At 46.9% G+C, this 11005-nt stretch overlaps 1 non-coding gene across 1 annotated transcript; it reads left to right on the forward strand.

Moving 5' to 3' along the window:
* The first annotated feature begins 1576 nt into the window (after nt 1-1576).
* On the forward strand, nt 1577-1651 carry Trnap-ugg. The gene has a single exon. It is a non-coding gene; the product is annotated as a tRNA-Pro (tRNA).
* Nucleotides 1652-11005: the final 9354 nt, after the last annotated feature.

Genomic DNA, 11005 nt, shown 5'->3' on the forward strand with positions numbered 1-11005 from the left:
TATTGTCCGAAGTCGCGCCTATTTGACACCGAACAACATAGATGGTACAGCATTAAACGAAATATGCTGTACGTTAAAGAGTGTAGGCTGCAGTCAACAGTTGACGAAATTAAAAAGAAAACAAAAACTACTGGCCAAAAAAGACGTGTCATTCAGACCTTGAAGTTGAACTGGCAGTGACGTAGTTACTTAAGAAGTGTCATTCAGACCTTGAAGTTGAACTGGCAGTGATGTAGTTACTTACCAAAGGTACAATTTTTTGACAGGATTCGTTTCGCCAGAACCTTAAAGTAGCCGATAACTTCTCGGAAGAATTGGTTGTTTTTCTAATCACACTGTCCCGCTATCGTAATTTCTGCCGCACACGACCTAGAGGGCATCGATAATAATTATCCCCGCTCATTCCCAATCTCAAATCGTGTATCCGTCCTCTAAACGAAGTTACTTTCGAAGAAATGCCAAGCTTGCCTCTCCTCCCGTCTCCTCATCTGTGTTTTCACACATAATAGTCGTTTCCTTCTTCTCACGTTGTACACTACTTCACTATTCAATGCAGCGGCCGCAGAGAAAGCTAGAACTTCTATTTCCTCTTAGCGCTGCACGCCGTGACAGCTTGCTCTCTCAACATGCGGTAGAGTCTACCGACGTCCGAATTGTGGAGCTTCATTTCCCATTCGCCCTAGCGTGCACTTTACGGAATGTCTCGTACGCGAGGGGCGTTGAGAATTATGGAGAGGATTGCTGTTCAGATTCTCAGCACATGTATCCCTGTAATGGTCAACCAACGTGTTACTCTCTCTGACACACACTATGTGATCGAAAGTATCCGGACACCTGTAAGTGGACATTAATATGGAATGTGTCCACCCTTAGCCTTGAACTCTCCTGTGGACACTTTCAATGAGTTACCTGAAAGTGTGTGGAGGAATGACAGCTCAGTCGTCGTCAACAGCCAAAACAGAGAAAGCAGTGATGTCATATAGTGGGGTCTGATGCAAAATCGACATACTACACTCATGCTCATAAATTAAGGATAATTGCAGAATGTGGTGCTACACCACGTGGCACTACACAAAACTTGCGCTAATAGCTTAGGCACATAGGCAACACACACGACACAAATATGTAAGTAAACGGTATTGGTGATTTTCACTCTACAGCGGAGTGTGCGCTGATATGAAACTTCCTGGCAGATTAAAACTGTATGCCGGACCGAGACTCGAACTCGGGACCTTTGCCTTTCGCGAGCAAGTGCTCTACCAACTTTTCTTTTCTTTTTTTTTTTCAATCTCATTTTGTTCGTTTTTACGTTCGTTGAATCTGCTCGGGGCGGACATCGTAAGACATCCGTTTAAGTTCGTTGTTGATCGATTAGCTCAGTTTTTTTTTTTTTTTTTTTTTTTTTTTTTTTTTTTTTTTTTTTTTTTTTTTTTTTTTTAATAGAGGGCTGCTAACCCTCTGACCGAACACGCTGAGCTACCGTCCCGGTTTTTCTTCTGCCAGTACCTCGTCTCCTACCTTCCAAACTTTACGAGGTACTGGCAGAAGTAAAGCCGTGAGGACGGGGCGTGAGTCGTGCTTGGGTAGCTCAGTTGGTAGAGCACTTGCCCGTGGAAGGCAAAGGTCCCGAGTTCGAGTCTCGGTCCGGCACACAGTTTTAATCTGCCAGGAAGTTTCATATCAGCGCACAATCCTCTGTAGGGTGAAAATTTCATTCTAGAAACATCCCCCAGGCTGTAGCTAAGCCATGTCTCCGCAATATCCTTTCTTTCAGGAGTGCTAGTTCTGCAAGGTTCGCAGGAGAGCTTCTGTAAAGTTTGGAAAGTATGAGACGACGTACTGGCAGAAGTAAAGCTGTGAGGACGGGGCGTGAGTTGTGCTTGGGTAGCTCAGTTGGTTTAGCACTTGCCCGCGAAAGGCAAAGGTCCCGAGTTCGAGTCTCGGTCCGGCACACAGTTTTAATCTGCCAGAAAGTTTCGGTATTGGTGATAATTTGAGAAAATCGTTCCGAAACACATGTGCTACAAAACGCCACTGTTTCCTGCGCATATACCCCGACGTCAATATGGGATATGATCACCATGCACACGTACACAGGCCGCACAACGGGTTGGATCAGGTGGTCGAGCAGCTGCTGGGGTATAGCCTCACACTCTTGCACCAACGCCTGTCGAAGCTCCTGAAGTCGACAGAGAGCATGTGGTTTAGGTCTGGAGAACAAGCAGGACACTCCATTCGCCTGATATCTCCTGTTTGAAGGTGCTCCTCCACGATGGCAGCTGGGTGGGGCCGTGCGTTATCATCCATCAGGAGGAAGGTGGGACCTCCTGAAGTCGACAGAGAGCATGTGGTTTAGGTCTGGAGAACAAGCAGGACACTCCATTCGCCTGATATCTCCTGTTTGAAGGTGCTCCTCCACGATGGCAGCTGGGTGGGGCCGTGCGTTATCATCCATCAGGAGGAAGGTGGGACCTCCTGAAGTCGACAGAGAGCATGTGGTTTAGGTCTGGAGAACAAGCAGGACACTCCATTCGCCTGATATCTCCTGTTTGAAGGTGCTCCTCCACGATGGCAGCTGGGTGGGGCCGTGCGTTATCATCCATCAGGAGGAAGGTGGGACCCACTGCACCCCTGAAAAGGCGGACATACTGGTGCAAAATGACGTCCCGATACACCTGACCTGTTACAGTTCCTCTGTCAAAGACATGCAGGGCTGTACGTGCACCAACCATAATCCCACCCCACACCATAAAACCATGACCTCCATACAGGTCCCTGTCAAGGACATTAAGGGGATGGTATCTGGTTCCTGGTTCACGCCAGATGAAAACACAGCGAGAATCACTGTTCAGACTATACGTGGACTCGTCCGTGAACATAACCTGGGACCACTGTTCCAATGACCATGTACTGTGTTCTTGACACCAGGCTTTACGGGCTCTCCTGTGACCAGGAGTCAGTGGAATGCACCTTGCAGGTCTCCGGGCAAATAAACCGTGTCTGTTCAGTCGTCTGTAGACTGTGTGTCTGGAGACAACTGTTCCAGTGGCTGTGGTAAGGTCCCGAGCACGGTTACTTGCAGTACTCCCTGGCCATCTGCGCTCACTGATGGTGAGATATCGGTCTTCTTGTGGTGTTGTACACTGTGGACGTCCCGTACTGTAGCGCCTGGACACGTTTCCTGTCTGCTGGAATCGTTGTCATAATCTTGAGATCACACGTTGTGGCACACAGAGGGCCCATGCTATATGACCTGCTGTGTTTGACCAGCTTCCAGTCGCCCTAGTATTCTACCCCTCATAACGTCATCAATATGTGTTCTTTGAACCATTTTCAACACACAGACACCATTAGGACGTCTGCAAGTGTCTGCACACTTACTCGCTGCACCGTAGTCTGACGTGCACCAACACACCTGTGCGTATGTGGACTGCTGCCAGCGCCACCGTGCGACGACCGAAGGCAAATGCACCGCATGGTCATACCCCGAGGTGATTTAAACACGCAAACCGACAACCAGAGCGGTGTTCCACCGTGTAACAGCATTATCCTTAACTTATGAGCATGAGTGTAAATCATTCCAGAGATCTCCTGTTGGATTCAGGGGAAGGCCAGACTATTTCAGGAGTGTTACTGATGCTGTTTTATGACAGGGTTGTCATGCTCACACGATCATCGCCTCCAAATTATTCCTCTACTGTACGCAGTACACAGTGTTGCACAATGTGTCCATATCCTTCCGCAATTAGCGTTTTCTCGAGCGCAATATGGGGAGCACACCCAAACCACAAAAACACCCCCAAACCGTAACCCCACCTCCTCCACAGTTCACTCTTGTTACTACACATGATGGCAGGTGACGTTCTCTAGATATTAACCAAACTCAAACCCTTCCATCGGATTGCCACAGGGTACAGCGTGACTCATCACTCCAAATCGCTCGTTTCCAGTCAGGCACTGTTTAGTGGTGTCATTCTTTACACAGCCCAAAGCGTCACTTAACACTGACCACAGAAACTGTGGTTTATTAGGAGCTGCCCTACCACTGCATCTCATTCCTTTGAAATTCCCAGGTACAGTCGTTCTGCTAGCTGGACTGCTAGTACATTGGAACTCACGAGTGATTGCTTCCACTGATATCGTGCGAATTTTTTACAACCGCCTTCCACAATAGTCGACAGTCTCTATCCGTCAGTACATGAAGTCACCAGGAGCCGACTTGGGCCGCTTTAGAAGAGCTGAAATGTCCCAGATGGATTAGTTACTCAAGTGACATCCAAAGACTAATCCACGTTCGAAGTCACACAGCTCTGCTGATCGACCACTCTACTGCACCGCTTCTACACTGAAGAGCCAAAAAAACTGGTACACCTGTCTAATATCGTGTAGGGCCCCTGGCAGCACGCAGAAGTGCCGCAGAACGACGTGGCATGGACTTGACTAATGTCTGAAGTAATGCTGGAGGGAATGGATACCATGATCCTGCAGGGCTGTAAGAATACGAGGGGGTGGATACCTCTTCTGAAGAACTCATTGCAAAGCATCCGAGATGTGCTCAATAATGTTCATGTCTGGGGAGTTTGGTGGCCAGCGGAAGTGTTTAAACCCAGAAGAGCGTTCCTAGAGCCAACCTACAGCAATTCTGGAACTATGGAGTGTCACTTTGTCCTGCTAGAATTGCCCAAGTCCATCGGAATGCACAATGGACACGAATGGGTGCAAGTGATCAAACAGGATGCTTACGTACGTGTCACCTGTCAGTCGTATCAAGACGTATTAGGGGTCTCATATCACCCCAACTGCACACGCCCCACACCATTACAGAGCCTCCACCAGCTTGAACACTGCCCTGCTGACAAGCAGGATTCATGGATTCATGGGGTTGTTTCCATACCTGTACACGTCCAGCCGCTCGCTACTTAGATCCTGAGGGTAGGCGGCTGACTTACACTGAAGAGCCAAAGAAACTGGCACACCTGCTTATTATTGTGTAGGGCCACCACGAGCATGCAGAAGTGCCCCAACATGACGTGGCACGGACTCGCCTAATGTCCGAAGTAGTGCTGGAGGCAACTGACACCATGTTTCCTGCAGGGCTGTCCATAAGTCGAGAACGAGGAGGTTGAGATCTCTCCTGAACAGCTAGTTGCATCCCAGATATGCTCACTAATGTTCTTGTTGGGGAGTTTGGTGTCCAGCTGAAGTGTTTAAACTCAGAAGAGTGTTCCTGGAGCCACACTTCAGCAATTCTGGACGAGTGGGGTGTTGCATTGCCCTGCTGGAATGGCTCACGTCTGTCGGAATGCATAATGGGCATGAATGGATGCAGGTGATCAGACAGGATGCTTACGTACGTGTCACCTGTCACAGTCGTATCTAGACGTAGCAGGGGTCCCATATCTCTCCTACTGCATACCCCCACACCATCCCAGAGCCTCCACCAGTTTGAACATTCCCTTACGGACATGCTGGATTCATGAGGTTGTCTCCATACCCATACTCCTCCATCCTCTCGATACGATTTGAAACGAAACTCGTTCGACCAGGCAACATGTTTCCAGCCATCAACAATCCACCGTTGGTGTTGATGGGCCCAGGCGAGGCGTAAAGCTTTGCGTCAAGGCTACAGGAGTGGGTCTTCGGCTCTGAAAGCCTGTATCAATGATGTTTCGTTGAACAGTTCGCACGCTGACGATGTTGGTGGCCCAGCATTGAAATCTGCGGCAATTTGCGGAAGGATTGCACTTTCGTCACCTTGAACGATTCTCTTTACTCGTCGTTGGACCCGCTCTTGCACTATATCTATCCAGCCGCAGCAATGTCGGAGATTTCAAGTTTTACCGGATTCCTGATATTCACGGTACTTGGCTTCAAATGGCTCTGAGCACTATGGGACTCAACTGCTGTGGTCATCAGTCCCCTAGAACTTAGAACTACTTAAACCTAACTAACCTAAGGACATCACACACATCCATGCCCGAGGCAGGATTCGAACCTGCGACCGTAGCGGTCGTGCGGTTCCAGACTGTATCGCCTTTAACCGCTCGGCCACTTCGGCCGGCTTCACGGTACTCTCTTGAAATGGTAGTACGGGAAAATCTCCACTTCAGCGCTACCTCGGAGATGCTGCTTCCCGCAGCTCGTGCGCCGACTATAACACCACTTTCAAATTCACTTAAATCTTGATAACCTGCCATTGTAGCAGCAGTAACCGATGAAACAACTGTGCCAGACACTTGTCTTATATAGTCGTTGCCGACCGCAGCGCCGTATTCTGCCTGTTTACATCTCTCTGTATTTGGATACGCATGCCTGTACCAGTTTCTTTGGCGCTTCAGTGTATAATACACTACTGGCCATTAAAATTGCTACACCAAGAAGAAATGCAAATCATAAACGGGTATTCATTGGACAAATATATTATACTAGAACTGACATATGATTACATTTTCACGCAATTTGGTTGCATGGATCCTGAGAAATCAGTATCCACAACAACCATCTGTGGCCGTAATAACGGCCTTGATACGCCTGGGCACTGACTCAAAAAAAGCTTGGATGGCGTGTACAGGTACAGTTGCCCATGCAGCTTCAACACGATACCACAGTTCATCAAGAGTAGTGACTGGCGTATTGTGACGAGCCAGTTGCTAGGCCACCATTGACCAGACGTTTTCAATTGGTGAGAGATCTGGAGAATGTGCTGGCCAGGGCAGCAGTCGAACATTTTCTGTATCCAGAAAGGCCCGTACAGGACCTGCAACATGCGGTCGTGCATTGTCCTGCTGAAATGTAGGGTTTCGCAGGGATCGAATGAAGGGTAGAGCCACGGGTCGTAACACATCTGAAATGTAACGTCCACTGTTCAAAGTGCCGTCAATGCGAACAAGAGGTGACCGAGACATGTAACCAAAGGTACCCCATACCATCACGCCGGGTGATACGCCAGTATGGCGATGACGAATACTCGCTTCCAATGTGCGTTCACGGCGATGTCGCCAAACACGGGTGTGACAATCATGATGCTGTAAACAGAACCTGGATTCATCCGACAAAATGACGTTTTGCCATTCGTGCACCCAGGTTCGTCGTTGAGTACAGCATCGCAGACGCTCCTGTCTGTGATGTAGCGTCAAGGGTACCGCAGCCATGGTCTCCTAGCTGATAGTCCATGCTGCTGCAAACGTCGTCGAACTGTTCGTGCAGATGGTTGTTGTCTTGCAAACGTCTCCATCTGTTGACTCAGGGATCGAGACGTGGCTGCACGATCCGTTACAGCCATGCAAATAAGGTGCCTGTCATCTCGACTGCTAGTGATACGAGGCCGTTTGGGTCCAGCACGGCGTTCCGTATTACCCTCCTGAACCCACCGATTCCATATTGTGCTAACAATCATTGGATCTCGACCAACGCGAGCAGCAATTTCGCGATACGATAAACCGTAATCGCGATAGGCTACAATTCGACCTTTATCAAATTCGGAAACGTGATGGTGCGCATTTCTCTTCCTTACACGAGGCATCACAACAACGTTTCACCAGGCAACGCCGGTCAACTGCTGTTTGTGCATGAGAAATCGGTTGGAAACTTTCGTCTTGTCAGCACGTTGTAGGTGTCGCCACCGGCGCCAACCTTGTGTGACTGCTCTGAAAAGCTAATCATTTGCATATCACAGCATCTTCTTCCTGTCGGTTAAATTTCGCGTCTGGAGCACGCCATCTTCGTGGTGTAGCAATTTTAATGGCCAGTAGTGTAGCAATACAATACTCCCCGTCTCCTTTCAAACTTGCGTGTTCGCCTCTCGAGTCACAGCGGTCAATTCCGTTTTGCGTAGCGGTGTGGGGATACTTTTGAACAGATGGTGTTAATCTCACGAAATCATAACGACGGGAAAATTAGATCTCATAGCAAGGCCCATAATTAGTCGTACCCACGCACAATTCGCGAATAGAACAGGGAAATGGGATGTGTGTGTGTGTGGGAGGAGGGGGGGGGGGGGGGGAGGAGAACGGATAGTGGTACCAGAAGTACCCTCCTCATCTCTTGTGGGAAAAAAATCAATGACCCATTATAAATGAGACGACACACTACACTGGTGTAATATTCTAGAATATTACACCACTCTCACGTGCGTTTTCATTCATAGTAAATATCCTACCAAGAACCGACCGGATAGTCAGTCAGTGCAAATAAACCATGATTACTGTGGAGTGGTTTCTTCATAAAAATGACAGAGATACTGGTTTACACATAGGCGCGTTATTCACAAATGAATTCTACATGGGACTGTTATTTTAATTGTAGAAACATGCAGTTTGAAGCTTCGGGAAATAACAGAGGTTGTTGTTAAATCTCACCAAAAAAGACCTCCCGTGACCATTCACATCTACATCTACATCTGTTCTCGGCAAATCATTATGAAGTGTATGTCAGAGGGTACGTCCCATTGTATCAGTTATTAGGAAATTTTCCCGTTTTATTCACATATGGAGCGAGGAGAGAAAGATTCCGGAAATACCTCTGTGCGCGCTGTAATTGATCTAAACTTGTCATTGCAGTCCCTACGAGAGCATTATGTAGCGGACTATACTATAGTCTTAGATTCCTCACAAAAAGATGTTCTTCAGGCCTTGTACATAGGCTTTCATGGGATAGTTTGTGTCTATCCACGCTGTAGCTTCTGACAGTTCAGCGTTTCCATCCTCCCCGTGATGTTCTCCCAAGGGGCTGAAAAGGCCTGTCACCATTTGCGCTGCCTTTCTCTGTACACTTTCAGTACCTCTTGTTTGTGCTGTCTGGTACGGGTCGCACACACTATTGACTAGAACGATGTCCTATGGGTCTCATCGTTATTTTGTAAGCAAGCTCCTTTGTAGACGGACTGCATTTCCCGTGTTTACTACCAATGAACTGAAGTTTTCTCCTGCTTAACTTACGGCTGCACCTGTGTAATCGTTTCGTTCCATATCCCTACAAAGCCTTACACTTAGATATTTGTATGAGTTGACTGATTCTAACCGTGACTCATTGATATTGTAGTCATCGAACACTACGTTTTTCCAGTTTATGAAGTGCAACATTTTTCATTTCTGAATATTTAAAGTAATTTGCCAGTCCTTGCACTACTTCGCAAACTTACCATGATCAGGAACATTATTTGTGCAGCTATTTTTAGACAGTACTCGATTATATATAACAGAATCATTTGCGAAAAGTCTGAAGCTATTAGTAATATCAACTGCAGGGTCATTAAAATATAATGTGGATTATCAAGGGTCGTAATACACTTCCCTGGGTCACACCTGGAGTTAATTCTACATCTGCCGAAGACCCTCCATCCAAGATAACTTGCTCCGTCTTCCCTACCAAAAGGTCCTCAGTCCAGTCATAAATTTCGCTTCATACACCTTACGATCGTACTTTTGATAACAACCGCAGGAGTGGTACCGACTCAAATGCTTTTCGAAAATCGAGAAATAATGCATCTACCTGACTGCCTTGATCCATGGCTTTCAGAATGTCATGTGAGAAATCTAATGTATTGCGAATACACAGAAAGAAGGATCCTTTATTGTATGATTATATGATAGCGGAACAAACACTGGTAGCAGTTACTTCTGTAAAATATCTGGGAGTATGAGTGCGGAACGATATGAAGGGGATGATCATATAAAATTAATTGTTGGTAAGGTAGGTACCAGGTTGAGATACATTGGGAGAGTCATTAGAAAATGTTGTCCATCAACAAAAGAGGTGGCTTACAAAACACTCGTTCGACCTATACTTGAGTATTGCTCATCAGTGTGGGTTCCGTACCAGATCGGGTTGACGGAGGAGATAGAGAAGATCCAAAGAAGAGCGGCGCGTTTCGTCACAGGGTCATTTGGTAACCGTGATAGCGTTACGGAGATGTTTAGCAAACTCAAGTGGCAGACTCTGCAAGAGAGGCGCTCTGCATCGCGGTGTAGCTCGCTCGCCAGGTTTCGAGAGGGTGCGTTTCTGGATGAGGTATCGAATATATTGCTTCCCCCTACTTATACCTCCCGAGGAGATCACGAATGTAAAATTAGAGAGATTCGAGCGCGCACGGAGGCTTTCCGGCAGTCGTTCTTCCCGCGAACCATACGCGACTGGAACAGGAAAGGGAGGTAATCACAGTGGCACGTAAAGTGCCCTCCGCCATACACCGTTGGGTGGCTTGCGGAGTATAAATGTAGATGTAGATGTAGATGAGAAAATGTCGGATTGGATTTTAGGTGATAGATGGAGGAAGTGACTCTGTTCGAGATAACCCATTACGATTGTACTCAGAATATATTCTGGAATGACTGCACTAATGATCTTCGAGGAGCTGCACGTTTCCAACACGCTGTACTGTAGAGCTCATTAGTTCTGCACTCCAACACTTCACAGTATTGCTGAGTGCTGTAGCTATTGTTCCAGAATATAAAACTCTCCGCACATTCCGATGTGGCTGCGTAAACAGCTAGTTAAACTTCCAGAACAAAGGAGAGCTCGAGTAGGATCTTAAGGTCAGCATCGGCCGTAGCGTCATCTGGCTTTTTTATTGCGGATTTAGATTTCAACTGACTATGCAGCTATCATCAGTGCGTTATAAGTAATCATGTAGACTCAACGTAATTATAACGACACATGTTCCAGTTTATCACAAGTATTTACAAGCATTAGTCTAAGCTTAGTTCAACTAATGCTTGGACTAATGCTTATACAAGCGTAAGATAGACTGGACTATGTGTCGTCATAATTACGTAGAGTCTTTATAATTACGTAGCTGCACTGTAAGTTGGAACCTAAATCTGCAGTAAAAAAGACAGATGACGTTAGACTGATGCTGACCTCTATTCTGTCCTCTATTGCATTACGGTCGTGGAATCGAGCACGACTAATAAACGTCGTCTTGCTGAACATCATGAGCTGCTCTTTAAAAGCAAAAGGTGTTTCAGAAAAAATGGGAAATTGAAAAAAATTAAATACGATTTATAAA

The sequence above is a fragment of the Schistocerca americana genome, unplaced genomic scaffold, assembly GCF_021461395.2.
Source record: "Schistocerca americana isolate TAMUIC-IGC-003095 unplaced genomic scaffold, iqSchAmer2.1 HiC_scaffold_73, whole genome shotgun sequence".
NCBI classification, from domain to species: Eukaryota; Metazoa; Arthropoda; class Insecta; order Orthoptera; family Acrididae; genus Schistocerca; species Schistocerca americana.